The sequence below is a fragment of the Narcine bancroftii genome, chromosome 2, assembly GCF_036971445.1.
Source record: "Narcine bancroftii isolate sNarBan1 chromosome 2, sNarBan1.hap1, whole genome shotgun sequence".
NCBI classification, from domain to species: domain Eukaryota; kingdom Metazoa; phylum Chordata; class Chondrichthyes; order Torpediniformes; family Narcinidae; genus Narcine; species Narcine bancroftii.
This window is the reverse complement of record NC_091470.1, coordinates 92,558,529-92,576,716: the sequence shown is the minus strand read 5'-3', so window position 1 is coordinate 92,576,716 and position 18,188 is coordinate 92,558,529. Positions and strand designations below refer to the sequence as shown.

The 18,188-nt window shown below is 40.4% G+C and overlaps 1 protein-coding gene across 2 annotated transcripts in view; it reads right to left on the bottom strand.

Annotated features, from left to right (window-relative positions):
- Positions 1-18,188, bottom strand: part of LOC138753903 (docking protein 2-like) — a 77,650-nt gene that overhangs the window by 46,951 nt on the left and 12,511 nt on the right. The gene's annotated exons all lie outside the window — the stretch shown is intronic.

The window sequence follows — 18,188 nt, the reverse complement described above, 5'->3', positions numbered from 1 at the left end:
TGAACAACATCTCTCTCTGCCATCCAGAGATCTTTCTTTTTCTTTTTCTTTTTCTTTTCCTTTCTCCTTTTTCTTTTGATACCCATAAAGTTTAATTTTTTTAAATTTATATATTGTTTCTTTGAGGGGGGTTGTTGGGTTGGAGGGATGAGATTTTGGGGGTGGGGTGCAAACCATCATGCATGGAATCAATTTGTTCTTTTTTGATATTTTTAGTATTATAATAATTGTACTTAGTGCATGTATGGAATATAAAATAAAATATTCCAAAAAAAAACCTACTGGTGGTGTAGGTCAATGGGGTGTAAATTAGCTGTATGGACTTGGGGGCCAAAATGGCCTGTTACCGTACTGTCTGTCTAAATTTTTTTAAAATTAAAATTTAAAAAAATTAAATTTACCTGCTTCCATCAGTTCCTTGCCTATCTCTGTCTAAACGTCTCCTAAACACAATGACTGTACTTGACTCCCTTTGGCAGCACATTCCTGCTCTATATAAATAAATCCTTCTCCCACACATTTCCTTTAGAATTGCATTATCTCAATTTAAGCCTATGCCTTCTTGTTCTTGACACCCCTACAACAGCAGAAAGGTTTTGTGTGTTCACCCAGGCCTCTTGCTGCATGCTCTCCACCTAAAATGTCAACACACACCTTTAGCGTACATGCTGCTCAAATCACCGAGCTCTCTCAGTTTTCTGCTTCTGCTTCAATTTCCTCTGCCCTCCTTCGTGTGGTATGGTAAACAGAACTGCATTCTATATTCCAACTACAATCACATCAGTGCCCTGATGGTATTCGATCAGCAAGGTTGGTGTAGCACCTTTACAGCGATGGCAATTGTTACTGGGGTTCAAATCCCATGTTGTCTGTAAAGAGTTTGTATGTTCTCTCTGTATGGGTTTTCTCCAGGGGCTCTTGTTTCCTCCTACCCTTCAAAAACATACCCGGCGTGCAGGTTAATGGGGTATAAATTGAGTGGAGCAGACTCATGGACTGAATTGGCCTGTTGCAGTGTTGCATGTCTAAATTTAAAGTTTAAATTTTAAAGGTGCACTATAAAAATCACAACTCTGACATCTGTGCTGCAGGCTTTGAAGGAAATTATGTGATATGTCTGCAGCAGTATGTGATTTAGAGAACTTAAACCCCAAGGTCCCTCTGTTCATCCACATTTTATAATATCCTACAAACACAGTTAGGGCAGATCAGTAACAACATCTCCGCCTCACTGACAATCAACAAGGATGCGTGCTTAGCCCACTGTTCTATTCTCTCCACACCCATAATTCAAATGCCATCTATAAATTGCCAATTAGTATCACGGTTTTTGGTGGAATCACAGATGACAATGAGGAAACATTACCGGAGGGAAATCATCGGCTTGTTTTGTGGCATCACAATGACCACCTTGCAGTCAATGTTAGCAAAACTAAGGAACTGATTGTGCACTTCAGGAAGTAAGAAATGCGGAGAACACAAGCCAGTCCTCGTTGATGGGTCAGCAGTGGAGAGGGTAAAGAGTTTCAAATTCCATCTCTGAAGACATATCCTGGGGCCATCATATTGATGTAATCATGAAAAAAGCATCCCAGTGGTTAGGAGTTTGAGGAGATTGAGTATGTTACCAAAGACTCTTGTAAATTTCTATATGTGTACCACGGAGAGCATTCTGACCGGTTGCATCGCTGTCTGGTATGGTGGTGCCAATGCACAGGACAAGAGAAAGGTCCAGAGGGTTTTTAACTCAGTCTGAGACATCATGGCATGTCTTCACTCCATTAAGGACATCTACAAAACACGGTATCTCAAGAAAGCAGCTTCTATCATCAAGGATTCCTATCACACAGGCCATGCCCTCTTCTCACTGCTACCATCAGAAAGGAGGTACAGGAGCCTGATGCACTCAGCAGCACAAGGACAGCTTCTTCCCCTCCGCCATCAGATGTCAGAATGGTCTATGAATCACAGACACTACCTCTCTTTTCTCTGTTTTGCACTAATTGTTTTAAATCTTGTATTTACGGAATTTAATTTATAGCAATTTTGCACCTGTAATGCACAATACTGTTGCTGCAAAACAACAAATTTTGTGACACATGTCAATAAACCTAATTCGAACTCTGGTCCCATTTACATATGCACCTTACCCCAATATGACCTACCAAAGTGTATCACCTCACACTTGTCTGGATTAAATTCCATCTGCTGAAGTTCCTCTCAATTTTACATGTCATTTGTATGCTGCTGAAGTCTTATACAATATTCCTGACTATCCACAACACCACAAATTTTTATGTTATCCACAAACTCCATGGCTCCTACAAAACTGTCATTCCATCACTGCCCTCTGCCCGCTGTCACGAAGCCAGTTTTGGAACCAATTGGTCAGCTTCCATGAGATCTCGGGTGCCTGAACCAACTGTCATGCAGATCCTTGTCAGGAACCTTACTGAAGTCCATATTATTTTTTCTATTTTTTTCTATTTTTCACACTATGAACCATATGAACCAAAATATGTACAAACGTTTCTCATTAAATTTACATAGTGGTCTTTTCTCCCCTTTTTTTCCCCTTTCCCTCCCTCCCCTCTACCCACCCCCATCCAAAACCCATAAATATTCAACATATACAATACAATAAAACCATAAAACAATATCTTCACACAAAGGAAAATAAACAAGAAAAATGCATCATCTATTTATTACACACTGAATCTAGTCATTTTGTCTTCTTGTCATTTTCATTTTCATTTTAGGGGATGGAGGTCGTAGGCAAGCTCTCTCTGATATGTTCCATGTATGGTTCCCAAATTTGTTCAAACATTGTGACTTTATTTTTTAAATTATATGTTATTTTTTCCAATGGAATACATTTATTCATTTCCATGTACCATGCTCTCTTCCATTTTCCAAGTGAACATTATACATTTTTTTGCTATCGCTAAGGCTATCATAATGAACTTTGTTTTGCACTTTATCCAATTTGAGGCCTAATTCTCTACTTCTTATGTTACTTAAAAGAAATATCTCTGTTTTTCTGGTATGTTAATTTTTGTAATTTTATTTAGTATCTGATTTCATTCTTCCCAAAACATATTTACTTTTGTACATCCCAAGTTGCATGTAAAGTTGTTCCAATTCCTTCTTACAGTGAAAACATCTATCCGATAATGTTGAATCCCATTTTTTTAATTTTTGAGGAGTGATGTATACCCTGTGTAACCTTGTGTTTATTGTATTCTTCATATCTCCAGAACATAACATTTTCCCATACTTCATTTTTTATCTTTATGTTTAGATCCTTTTCACACTTCTGCTTAGGTTTATAGTTTATTTCATTTTCTTTATCTTGCAGCTTAATGTACATGTTGGTTATAAATCTTTTAATTATCATTGTGTCTGTAATCACATATTCAAAGCTGCTTCCTTCAGGTAATCTCAAGCTGTTTCCCAATTTATCCTTTAAATAAGCTTTTAGTTGATGATATGCAAACATTGACCCATGAGTTATTCCATATTTGTACTTCAACTGTTCAAATGTTAATAAATGATTTCCCAAAAAAACAGTTTTCTATTCTTTTGATTCATTTTCTCTCCCATTCTCTAAAGGAAAGGTTGTCTATTGTAAAAGGGATTAGCAGATTTTGTGTCAATAATAATTTTGGTATTTGTTAATTTGTTTTTTTTTTCCTAAGTGGATCTTCTTCCATATATTAAGTAAATGATGTAGTACTGGTGAGTTTTTATATTGCACCAGCTTTTCATCCCACTTATAAAGTATATGTTCCGGTACCTTTTCCCTTATTTTATCTAGTTCTATCTTAGTCCAGTCTGGTTTTTCCCTTGTCTGGTAAAAATCCAATAAATACCTTAATTGTGCAGCTGTATAATAATTTCTAAAATTTAGTAACTGTAAACCACATTGATTATACCTCTCTGCTAATTTATCTAACACTACCCTTGGATTCCTCCCTTTCCACAAGAATTTCCTTATTATTCTCTTTAGTTCCTTAAAGAATTTTTCTGTTAAGGAAATTGGTAACGTTTGAAATAAGTATTGTATCCTTGAGAACACGTTCATTTTTTTTAATTTTTTTATTTTTCACACCATAAACCACATTGACCATGATACATACATTTTCCTTTTCAAATATATACAGTGCCATTTTCTCCCCCCTCCCTCCTCCCATCCCACCCTCCCTACCTCCCCCCCCATCCATTTAAAGTACAAAATCTAAGATACATTAAACCAGTCAAACAATGTTGTCATTCAATAAAAATAAACAAGAAATTCCACTGAGTCAATTATTTTCATTTCCTTCTCCTTTCGTTAATTTAGGTACTTTAATGCAGTTTACCCTCCCTATCAACATTAGCGGTAATTCTTTCCAATGTTCTAAGTCTTCCTGCAATTTCTTTATTAGTGGCTGATAATTTAGTTTGTACAAGTGGTTTAAGTTATTATCTAACCTGATACCTAGGTATTGGATTGCTTGTTCTTGCCATTTAAATGGTGATTCTTTTTTTTAAATTCTGTATACTCTGCGTTACTCATTGGCATCACTTCACTTTTATTTCCGTTGATCTTGTACCCCGATATTTCTCTATATTCCTTCAATTTCTTATGTAATTGTTTTACTGATACCTCTGGTTCTGTTAGGTATACTATGATGTCATCTGCAAATAAGCTGATTTTATACTCCTTCTCCTTTATTTTTATCCCTTTTATTTTATTTTCTATTCTTATCAGTTCTGCCAAAGGTTCTATTGCTAAGGCGAACAATGGACATCCCTGACAAGTTGACCTACTTAATATAAAGTGACTCGATACATATCCATTTACTGTTACCTTCACCAACGGTCCATTATACAATGCTTTAATCCAATTTATATATTTTTCTGGTAGATTGAACTTCTGTAATACTTTAAATAAGTAATCCACTCTACTCTGTCAAAGGCTTTTTTCCACATCTAGAGCAACACCCACTGTTGGTTTCTTATTTCCTTGAACTGAGTGGATTAGATTAATATGTTTGCAGACATTGTCCGCTGTTTGTCTTTTCTTAATAAATCCAGTTTGATCTTGTTTTACTATTTTAGGTACACAATCGGCCAATCTGTTTGCTAATAATTTCGTTATTATCTTATAGTCTGAGTTAAGTAGAGATATTGGTCTATATGATGCTGGTGTTAATGGATCCTTCCCCGTCTTTGGTATTACTGTAATTATTGCTGTCTTACATGATTCTGGCAAGTTTTGTGTTTCTTCTATCTGATTCATTACTTTGAGGAGAGGAGGAATTAATAAATCTTAAAATGTTTTATAAAATTCAATTATAAATCCATCCTCTGCTGGTGTTTCAAAGTTTGACAGCTTTTTTAATATATCCTGTACTTCCTCTATTTCAAATTGTTTTATTAGTTTGTTTTGTTCCTCTTCCTGCAATTTTGGCAGTTCAATTTTAGCTAAAAATGCCTCTATTTTATCATCTTTCCCCTCGTTCTTAGTTTGATACAATTGTTCATAAAATTCCTTAAAATTTTCACTAATCTCTGTTGGGTTATATGTAATTTGTTTCTCCCTTTTCCTTGATGCCAGTATCGTTCTTTTAGCTTGTTCTGTTTTAAGTTGCCAGGCTAATATTTTATGCATTTTTTCTTCCAGTTCATAATACTTTTGCTTTGTTTTCATTATGTTCTTCTCCACCCTGTACGTTTGTAATGTTTTGTATTTAATTTTTTTGTCCACCAATTCTCTCCTTTTCATTATATCATCCCTTTTTATGAATTCCTTTTCTGTACTTACTATCTCCCTTTCCAACTGTTCTATTTCCTGATTGTAATCCTTTTCATCTAAGTCACATAACTTATTATCTACCCATTAATGAAAGCTTTCATTGCATCCCATAATATAAATTGATCCTGTGTTTATTTCAAAATATGCTTTAATTTGGCATTCAATAAACTCCCTAAATTCCTCTCTTTTAAGTAGCATGGAGTTTAACCTCCATCTATATGTTCTTGGTGAGATGTCCTCCAGTTCTATTGCTAATAATAGGGGTGAATGATCTGATAGTAGTCTAGCTTTATACTCAGTTTTCCTAACTCTCCCTTGAATATGGCTGACAACAAAAATACTTCAATCCTTGAGTAAGTTTTGTGCCTACTTGAATAATATGAAAATTCCTTCTCTCTTGGGTGTTGCCTCCTCCATATATCCATAAGTTTCATTTCCTGCATTAATTTAACCATAAATTTGGATATCTATTCTTTTTACTTGTCTTTTGTCCAGTTTTATCCAATATTGGGTCCAAAATAAGGTTAAAATCCCCTCCTATCAATATATTTCTTTGTGTGTCTGCAATCTTCATAAAATATCCTGAATAAACTTATGATCCTCCTCGTTAGGTGCATATATATTGAGCAAATGCCAAAATTCTGAGTATACCTCCCTGCCGGATCTATTATTTCCTCCTCTATTTTGATTGGTACATTTTTGTTAACTAGTATGGCTACAACTCTAGCTTTTGAATTATAGGATGCTGCCTTTACGTGTCCTATCTAATCTCTCTTTAGTTTGTTATGTTCCACTTCAGTTAGATGCATTTTCTGCACAAATGATGCTATATCTATTTTTTCCTTCTTCAATAAATTTAGTAGCCTCTTCCTTTTAATTTGGTTATGTATTAATGTATTAATGTTTATAGTCATATAATTCAACATGGCCATCTTATATCTTGCATACACATCTTTTCCACCTCTACGCCACCTCCATCCCCCTTTTCCCCATTTTTACCTCTTAGTTTTCTCTTATTACACTTAATGTACTACAACACATTTAAGACATAAAGTACCCCTGCAGTTTCCACATCCACTAATACCTTAACCCCAAATGTTTCCCCCCTCTCTGAGTTGCGCCATACCCCTTGCCGGGCAACCGCAACTCCCCTTTTCATTTGGATTGCTATCTTGTTCGCAGCATCAACTGATTTTGCAGTGACGGTTATTCCCCCTCTACCTAACCCTCTCCAGAAAACACTTTTTTAAAAAACACATATAACAAAGCTCACTCTCTTCTTTTTTTCCCCCTTACTCCCTTCCTTCCCTTCTCTTTTCCCTCTTTAGTTCTTTATATATACATTGTTTTTACATCTTTATATATACTTTATTGCCGTTCTTCATTCTTGTTACATTTCTTCATCTCTTCTCCTGTCTTGCAAATGTTCTGCGAATTCTTGCACTTTCTCTGGTTCCGAGAACAGTCTATTTTGCTCCCCGGTATAAATATTTTAAGCATAGCTGGATGTCTTAACATGAATTTGTAACCATTTTTCCATAAAGTTGATTCGATGTATTAAATTCCTTCCTCCTCTTTAAGAGTTCAAAACTTATGTCTGGGTAAAAAAATATTTTTTGACCCTTGTATTCCAATGGTTTATCATCTTCTATAATTTTATTCCTTGCCCATTCCAGTATATTTTCTCTTGTTGTGTATCTCAAAACTTTTACTACTAATGGATCTTGATATTTGATGTGTCTGTGATTTCGAAGCTAATGCTCTGTGTGCCCTTTCTATTTCCATTTCTTCCTGCATTTCTGTCATTCCCAGGACCTTCGGGATCTATACTTTTATAAATTCCTTCATGTCTGTGTCTTCTTCACCCTCCTTCAGGCCCACTATTTTTATGTTGTTTCACCTACTATAATTTTCCAACATATCAATTTTCTGAGATAACAACTCTTGTGTCTCTAATTTTTTTGTCACTTTCTTCCAACTTTTCTCTTAAGTCATTTACTTCCATTTCTACAGCCATTTCCCATTCTTCCACATTCTCTACTCTTTTCCCTATTTCTGTCATGACCAGTTCTAACCTTTGCATTTTATCTTCTGTTCTTTTCATTTTCCTTTTAATTGGATTAAATTCTAATGATAATCATTCTTTTAGTGACCTCATTTGTTCTTCAAAAAAGACTTTATCTCTATTCTTTTCATCAATTTTTCCTTTTATTTCTCTTTGTCAATCAGTTTTACCTCCTATTCCTCTGTGAAGATCTTGGTCTTCCTCTTCTTCCTCTTCTTCTGCGTCTGTATTTGTGTTTGTGTTTTCTTCTTCTCTTCTTTGTGTCTGTGTCTCTTCTGTTTTTCCTGATGAGCTGCTTGTATCTCTTTGTCAGGCCACTTCTTGCTGGGCCTCTTGTTGCTGGTCCTCTCCTCCTGGGCTGCTCGTCTGTTGTGCTTCTTGTCGGTCTTCCTCCATCTATTTTCCACGTCTGTTTCATTCTCCTTCCTCTGTTGTCTTCCTTATCTTCCAGCTGAGATCCCTGGTGTTGGGCATCCCTCAGCTGCTTGCTCTGTGACAGCCCGCTCCTCTGCTGAGCCTCCCTCCCACCGGTGTCCTCTTTCTCCTTTGATTGCACAGTTGTGCATTTTTGTTTGGCTCCAAGAGCCATTTTTGTATTGCACCGGCTGGTGGGTCGTGACTCCATTGGGCAGGCACTGACCTCGAGGGTCGGGCACTCCTTGTCACCACAGTGTCCTGTTCATTCGTGCAGGTAAGGCCTTCTTCTTTCTTCTCCAGTGACATTTTTACTTCTTTTTTTTCAGTTGTTCTTACTTTCTCCTTCTTGGAAGCCATCTTCTCTGTATCTTTATCTTCTATTTCTTATATTCTATTTTTGTTATGTTTTGCTTTTTCCTAACTTTTTTCCTATTTTCCTGGGGAGGGCTGGCTTTCCCGACTGAGGTCCATATTAGAGGGCATCTGTCACCCTGCTTGGTCAGTCCTCAAGTTCCTCAACCTTGCGCTTAACATTAACATAACCGAGGAGATCATAGTGGATATCAGGAGAAAATCCCAGTACTTATCTAAAAAATGCTCAACTTTTCTTTTTTTGTTACTGTGGATGACATCATATCTTTCCACATAATATTCAAGATTCCTTTATTGTCGTGTAATAGTACAGAACATGTAATTTGACATGAAATTGCCTTCTACCTGTTGTAAGACAGACAGAAAATCATCATTAGTTTTACCCCCCCATCTTTTACAGTACAAAAGAAAGAGAAATAAAAATGGCTCCTTTAAGGGTGTCCATGGATTCACCTCCAGTGATCAGAATCAGAATCAGGATTTATTGTCATGAACAAGTCATAAAATTCAGTGTTTTGTGGCAGCGTCATAGGGTAAATATTCACGTGATAACCATCTTACAACATGACTATAAAAAATAAGAACAATAACAGGGCATAAAAAGTAAGGCAGTATCTTTGGTTTATTGATTATTCAGGAATCTGATGACAGTGGGAAAGAAGCTGTCCTTGTGCCATTGAATGCTTGACTTTAGGCTCCTGTACCTTTTCCCCGATGCTAACAGAGTGAAGAGGGCATGGTCTGGGTGGTTGGGGTCTTTGAGGATAGAGGCTGATTTTTTAAGAATCCATGGACATTCAGTCTCTCTGAAGGGACCCATTTTTGCTTCTCTTTCTCTTGTAATGTAAAAGGTAGAGGGCAAAACTAATGATGTTTCTCTGACTGCCTTACAGCAGGCAAAAGGTAATTTCATGTCACATTGCATGTTCTGCACCGCCTCATGTAGTTGTCCTTGATAGAGTGAAGTCTGGTGCCTGTGACGTCGCTGGCTGGGTTAACAACCCTCTAGAGTTTATTCTTGTCCTAAGAGTTGACACCTCCATACCAGGCAGTGATGCAACCAGCCAGAATGCTCTCCCATAGAAGTTTACGAGAGTCTTCAGTTTCATACCAAATCTCCTCAGACACCTCTCAAAGTATAATCACTGGTGAGCCTTCTTTGTAGAGGCTCCAGGACAGATCCTTGGAGATTTGAACACCCAGGAGTTTGAAGTTCTTGACCTTCTCCACTACTGAGCTCTTGATTAGGACTGGGCCATGTTCCCTGACTCCCTCATGATTCCTCAGCCTCTGTAGCTGTACAGATTCCTTTTCATTTTCAATCCTTTTTATTGGTTTTTATAAGAAATACAATACAATGAAGAAAAAGGAATGAAACTGAAATACACAATCACATACATCTTTGGCTTGGCTTCGCGGACGAAGATTTATGGAGGGGGTAAAAAGTCCACGTCAGCTGCAGGCTCGTTTGTGGCTGACAAGTCCGATGCGGGACAGGCAGACACGATTGCAGCGGTTGCAAGGGAAAATTGGTTGGTTGGGGTTGGGTGTTGGGTTTTTCCTCCTTTGCCTTTTGTCAGTGAGGTGGGCTCTGCGGTCTTCTTCAAAGGAGGTTGCTGCCCGCCAAACTGTGAGGCGCCAAGATGCACGGTTTGAGGCGTTATCAGCCCACTGGCGGTGGTCAATGTGGCAGGCACCAAGAGATTTCTTTAGGCAGTCCTTGTACCTTTTCTTTGGTGCACCTCTGTCACGGTGGCCAGTGGAGAGCTCTCCATATAACACGATCTTGGGAAGGCGATGGTCCTCCATTCTGGAGACGTGACCCATCCAGCGCAGCTGGATCTTCAGCAGCGTGGACTCGATGCTGTCGACCTCTGCCATCTCGAGTACTTCGACGTTAGGGGTGTAAGCGCTCCAATGGATGTTGAGGATGGAGCGGAGACAACGCTGGTGGAAGCGTTCTAGGAGCCGTAGGTGGTGCCAGTAGAGGACCCATGATTCGGAGCCGAACAGGAGTGTGGGTATGACAACGGCTCTGTATACGCTTATCTTTGTGAGGTTTTTCAGTTGGTTGTTTTTCCAGACTCTTTTGTGTAGTCTTCCAAAAGCGCTATTTGCCTTGGCGAGTCTGTTGTCTATCTCGTTGTCGATCCTTGCATCTGATGAAATGGTGCAGCCGAGATAGGTAAACTGGTTGACCGTTTTGAGTTTTGTGTGCCCGATGGAGATGTGGGGGGGCTGGTAGTCATGGTGGGGAGCTGGCTGATGGAGGACCTCAGTTTTCTATAGGCTGACTTCCAGGCCAAACATTTTGGCAGTTTCCGCAAAGCAGGACGTCAAGCGCTGAAGAGCTGGCTCTGAATGGGCAACTAAAGCGGCATCATCTGCAAAGAGTAGTTCACGGACAAGTTTCTCTTGTGTCTTGGTGTGAGCTTGCAGGCGCCTCAGATTGAAGAGACTGCCATCCGTGCAGTACCGGATGTAAACAGCGTCTTCATTGTTGGGGTCTTTCATGGCTTGGTTCAGCATCATGCTGAAGAAGATTGAAAAGAGGGTTGGTGCGAGAACACAGCCTTGCTTCACGCCATTGTTAATGGAGAAGGGTTCAGAGAGCTCATTGCTGTATCTGACCCGACCTTGTTGGTTTTCGTGCAGTTGGATAATCATGTTGAGGAACTTTGGGGGACATCCGATGCGCTCTAGTATTTGCCAAAGCCCTTTCCTGCTCACGGTGTCGAAGGCTTTGGTGAGGTCAACAAAGGTGATGTAGAGTCCTTTGTTTTGTTCTCTGCACTTTTCTTGGAGCTGTCTGAGGGCAAAGACCATGTCAGTGGTTCCTCTGTTTGCGCGAAAGCCGCACTGTGATTCTGGGAGAATATTCTCGGCGACACTAGGTATTATTCTATTTAGTAGAATCCTAGCGAAGATTTTGCCTGCAATGGAGAGCAACGTGATTCCCCTGTAGTTTGAGCAGTCTGATTTCTTGCCTTTGTTTTTGTACAGGGTGATGATGGTGGCATCACGAAGATCCTGAGGCAGTTTACCTTGGTCCCAACAAAGCTTGAAAAACTCATGCAGTTTGGCATGCAGAGTTTTGCCGCCAGCCTTCCAGACTTCTGGGGGGATTCCATCCATACCTGCTGCTTTGCCACTTTTCAGTTGTTCGATTGCCTTATATGTCTCATCCAGGGTGGGAACCTCATCCAGCTCTAGCCTTAGGGGCTGTTGAGGGAGCTGGAGCAGGGCGGAATCTTGGACTGAGCGGTTGGCACTGAAAAGAGATTGGAAGTGTTCTGACCATCGGTTGAGGATGGAGATCTTGTCGCTGAGGAGGACTTTGCCGTCTGAGCTGCGCAGCGGGCTTTGGACTTGGGGTGAGGGGCCGTACACAGCCCCTCATATATATATACATATATATGTATATGTATCACATACATTCTTTCTTTGGCTTGGCTTCGCGGACGAAGATTTATGGAGGGGGTAAAAAGTCCACGTCAGCTGCAGGCTCGTTTGTGGCTGACCAGTCCGATGCGGGACAGGCAGACACGATTGCAGCGGTTGCAAGGGAAAATTGGTTGGTTGGGGTTGGGTGTTGGGTTTTTCCTCCTTTGCCTTTTGTCAGTGAGGTGGGCTCTGCGGTCTTCTTCAAAGGAGGCTGCTGCCCGCCAAACTGTGAGGCGCCAAGATGCACGGTTTGAGGCGTTATCAGCCCACTGGCGGTGGTCAATGTGGCAGGCACCAAGAGATTTCTTTAGGCAGTCCTTGTACCTTTTCTTTGGTGCACCTCTGTCACGGTGGCCAGTGGAGAGCTCGCCATATAATACGATCTTGGGAAGGCGATGGTCCTCCATTCTGGAGACGTGACCCATCCAGCGCAGCTGGATCTTCAGCAGCGTGGACTCGATGCTGTCGACCTCTGCCATCTCGAGTACCTCGACGTTAGGGGTGTGAGCGCTCCAATGGATGTTGAGGATGGAGCGGAGACAACGCTGGTGGAAGCGTTCTAGGAGCCGTAGGTGGTGCCGGTAGAGGACCCATGATTCGGAGCCGAACAGGAGTGTGGGTATGACAACGGCTCTGTATACGCTTATCTTTGTGAGGTTTTTCAGTTGGTTGTTTTTCCAGACTCTTTTGTGTAGTCTTCCAAAGGCGCTATTTGCCTTGGCGAGTCTGTTGTCTATCTCATTGTCGATCCTTGCATCTGATGAAATGGTGCAGCCGAGATAGGTAAACTGGTTGACCGTTTTGAGTTTTGTGTGCCCGATGGAGATGTGGGGGGGCTGGTAGTCATGGTGGGGAGCTGGCTGATGGAGGACCTCAGTTTTCTTCAGGCTGACTTCCAGGCCAAACATTTTGGCAGTTTCCGCAAAGCAGGACGTCAAGCGCTGAAGAGCTGGCTCTGAATGGGCAACTAAAGCGGCATCATCTGCAAAGAGTAGTTCACGGACAAGTTTCTCTTGTGTCTTGGTGTGAGCTTGCAGGCGCCTCAGATTGAAGAGACTGCCATCCGTGCGGTACCGGATGTAAACAGCGTCTTCATTGTTGGGGTCTTTCATGGCTTGGTTCAGCATCATGCTGAAGAAGATTGAAAAGAGGGTTGGTAAAACAGTATAAACCTCCACTGCAATGAGTGAAATTTAAAAAATTCAAAATTATTGTATAAAAAATACCTAACCTACTTGAATAAAAAAGTTAACTAACAACATCCGAGCAGCTTATCCTGAGGATTACATATATTTTGTAGTTTTTGGTTCCTACCGTAAATCAAAAACAAAGGTAAAACTATATCTCATCTGGAAGAGTTAACACATCTAATCATATTAGAAACATTTAAATCGTATGAAAATAAAACATAAAAGATCACCATGTATCTTCAAATTTCACCAATGAATTAAATACATGATATCTAATTTTTTCTAAAATTAAACAGGACATATTATGAGAAAACCATTGAAATACTATTGGAAGTCTACAGTCTTTCCATTTGAATAGGATGGCTCTTGTAGCCAACAATGTAGAAAAGGCCACAACCTGTTGAACAGGTACAGAAAAACTCTCCATGTCTGGGTCAATAACCCCAAAAAGAGCAGTTATTGGATTGGGTTGTAGCTCCACCTGGAATATAGTTGAAAAGATATTAAATATTTCTTTCCAATAGTTTTCTAAGCATGAACAAGACCAAAACATATGTTTCAATGTAGCAATTCCAGATTTGTATTGTTCACAAATAGGGTTAATATTAGAAAATATACTAGCCAATTTATCTTTGGACATATAATCATGATGCACCACTTTGAATTGGATGAATGAATGTCGGGCACATATAGAAGATGTATTCACCAGTTTAAAAATTGTCCCATAGATCTAGTGCAAGTTCTAATTCCCAAGGCTTTTTAATCTATCATGAAGTAATGGATGTAATGTTAATAATCTATCACATATAATTCTAAATAACCCTTTCCGTGATCTGGTGGATATACAAATGGGAAATCAGTAATATGATATTTAATAAATTTCTAATCTGTAAATATCAAAGAAAGAGAGAATTTGGTAAGCCAAATTTGCTTTCCAGCTGTTCAAAAGACATTAAACATCCTTCCTTAAAAAAAATTGCAAAAGAAACAGTATGTTTGATTTTTCAATTAGACAAGGATTTGATCAATTATTGATGGTTGAAAAAAATAAATAATTATGAGAGATAGCTCTTGTGATGCGCGATCAAGCAGAGAGCAGACACAAAACATAACGTCTGTTCTACAGGCTTTATTCAACATAAACTTCCACAGAGCTGGCTGTGAGAATGCTATTTCAAACTCTGAGACTGACCTCGAAGGGCCGGATCTAGCTTATATCACAGAGGGTGATTGCCAGCTGACCGGGTGGGGCATGGTCCATTCAGGTTGGCTGATTGACAGCCGGCCAGAGCTCTTCTGCAGGTACACAGGTTTCCCCCTGCAGTAGGCTAGTGGTGTATCACCACAGCACTAGATAAGACAAAGTTTTAAAATTAAAACATTTCCTAAATTGGAAATGTTTTGCAATGTATTGGATTAGATACATTTCTATTGATCTTGGAAAAGCTAAATGAAAGAGAGGCCCCCAATAAAGAGGCCACTGAATACTGTCGCACAGACTCCTGTCCAATGCATTGCAACCAGAGCTCCAGGTCCAAACCTCCTATACGGTTGAGGCCCTTCAGGAGTCCTCTTGTCCTCAGCACCATCTCCAATCCTGGCTCCGACACCTGGTTCCCATGAGCCAGTCTCCAGCAGCCTGCAGCCTGTGCGGGTCCATCAGCCGCTGAGTCCCTCAGTGGTTCACCACTGTGGTCACTGTCCTGTGGAGTCTTTCAGCCACTAGCTGAGGTAGAAAGCCCATCCTGTATACATTGATGACTTTGTCCACTAGTTTGTCTGTTTGCAGACTAAGGATGCCATGATTATTGTGAGGTCCTTGTTACATTCCTCTCTAATTTTCTAATCTTTGCATCGATGTGGAGGATGCAAGACAGATCCTTGGGATGTTGACAGTCAGGAATTTGAAGTTCTTGACCCTCTCCACTACAGAGCCCTCGACAAGAACTGGTTTGTGCTCCCCTGACTTCCACAATCATCTCCTTGGTTTTGCTAACTTTGAGTGCAAGGTTGTTATCATTACACCATTCAATGAGCTGATCTCTCTCTCTCTCTCCTGTACGCTTCCTTGTTGCCATTTGTGATTCTGCCAACCTCAGTTTATCACTGGCTACAGAGAGAAATACAAAAGTCTGCAGACACTGTGATTGTAATAAAACACACAGCCAGTCGGAAATTTCTTGAAGAAGCGCTCAGGCCTAGAATTTTGGTTATATATCTTTGTGGTGCAGCAAACAAACAAAAAACTCAAGAAGACTGTACCACAGGCTTTAATTAGCTTAAAGTTAAACACCAGGTGAACACCAGGTCTGTATAACCTCTGTTTCCACGTGCCCGACTAGTTTAGGAAGGGGCCAGCTCAAGTCTTTATATGGGCTGGTGATTCACAGCTGGCAAGTGGGGTCAGCCTCCTAGGGTGCCTACCTGCAGGTACAGTGGTTTCCCCCTGCAGTAGGCTGGTAGGAATACGGCCATTGTAGTGGTTGTATCACTACAATTTTTACATCCAATGGACACTGCGAGCCCGGCTGAGTTCCTCCAGTATTTCTGTGCATTTTTATCACTGGCTACAGCATGCTCAGTCCAATTCCCACCAAATGTTTTGGCCTCCCACAAATCCTGGAGCTGCTTGAATCTGCTGAGGTGTCCACTGCATCAGTTGGGCAGATGCCTTCTTTGTGTGGCTGTATGATCTGTAAATGACAATGTCCTCACTGCTGCCAAAAAATGCTCTCTTACTGATCTTACATTACTCTGAGATTCAGAACATCTGGAACCAGATGAAATAGATTTCAGTGTCATCTCATGCCATCTATCCATACACATGACATCATCAAATCATACATCCAGAAGGAGGTCCTTTGGCCAATGTTCCCTCTAATTTTTAGTAGTCAGTGTGCACAAAAATCTTATGTTCTGCTAATTTTTTTTTCCTAAAGCAAAAGTATGTGCGCACTGGATGCCTGTGCAAATTAAAACTTGAAATTGGCTCAAGACCATTGTGGCATAGCCCATCTCTCATGGCTACTAAAACTATTTGATACACACATGATTGCATTCTATGAAGTAACAAATTTAGTTAAGATTTTTAAAGATTATTAATTATTATATTATTTTAGGTAACTAATCTTTAGTGCGCACATTAATTTCCTTTGTGCGCTGGTTGCAAAACATGTGTGTGCACATGCAGAGCTTAGAGGGAGCACTGCCTTTGTCCCACCATATCCATGCTGACCCCCAAGTTCTAATCAATACTCATTCTATTTGCCAGCATGAGGCCTGCTGTCCTCTCTCCCCACCAATTGACAATACCACAATGTTGCTTCTGTCCCCATTCCTGGCTCTGCTTCGTGAGTCTTTGTTGACGAACGAGGCAGTTTAATTTCCTGTTCCTATTAGGTGGAGCACTATTTGAATTAATCTCTCAAGTCTTCCCTTGTAAATCGGACATTTCTACGGAAACACACACGTTGTTCAACTCTGCCTTACTCCATGGCCAAAATACCTCCCGAGTGATTTGGAGATCTGTTCTGAACCCCACCCAATGCAGGTCTGGACCCAGTGCACAACATGGGGCCGACCAGACCTGGGCTTGTGGTTTCATTTATTCTGAGTACCAAGGGAACCCGCGGGACTTCCCCTGACCATGAAATGCCCTGGTTTGGTGCTGAAAGCAGCCTTCTCCTATATTGAATTCCTCCTGGGTTCAGATAGGGTCATGTTGGGGTGTGCTGTTTGAAATATTTTATTCAGAAGGGATCTACTATCACATGGTTTGACTGGTAACTGATTAGTTGTCTTAGATGGACTTGCATGGAATCCTTCCACTTGCTGTACCTACACAAGGCAACTCAGATGGGGTGGTGCATATCCCTTTGAGACCAACTCATTTAGCACCACTCAAAACATAAATATCATTGGTAATTAAGTGCTTCAGCTGTCGAATGAGCTCAGTGTCATCAGCAATGCTTTGCTTCACCCCTATTTCTATGTTAAACACCTTAAATGCAATAAAATTCTCCCTGGATTCTTCACACAGGCATTATGACACTGAGCACCTTCGCACTGTTCGCATCAGTGATGGAGATCTCCCAGTGGCCAACCATTTTAATTCTGCACCCCACTCCCACATGGACATGTCTGACCATGGCTTCATGTACTGTCAAACCAAGACCACCCATAAATTGGAGGAACAACATTTGATTTTGGGCACTCTCCAACCAGATGCCATTAACGTTGACTTCTCTGGTTTCTGTTGGTCCACTCACCATTCTCCCTTCCTTCCCCATCCCTCTGTCTCCTTTCCTCCAGTTCTCCACCCCCTTCCCTCTCCATTCACAGAGCTATCCCCCCTGCTCTTGTTTGCCAGTGTCCCTTATCCATTTTTTGCCCAACATTTTGTTTGGCCGCCAGCCTATATTTTGCTCATATCTTGATGAAAGGCTCAAGCCCAAAACTTTTGGATATGTATCTTTACATTTGCTCTATAAAGTGCACTGTTTGATGTGCTAATTTCTCCAGCATATGTTTGCACAGTGTCCTTGACAAGCTTTTTATCAGATAGAGCTTGGTACAAATTGAATCAGAAGACATTTGTAACATCATGAGATCAGCACTGGTAAAACCACAACCTCATACTTCCAATGACCCAGGTACAATCCTGACGTCGGCTGATGTCTATGTGGAGTTTGAACGTTCAATTCAAATTCATTTTGATTTTGAAATTGAGTATGGTTTTTGCCTACATCATAATGAAAGACTTAAGACCAAAATGTTGATTATGTATCTTTATCTTAAAATTTAAACATACAGCTTGGTTACAGGCCCTTCTGCCCCATGAACCCATGCTGCCCAATTACACTCAACTGACCTACACAACCCCCCATACATTTTGAAGGGT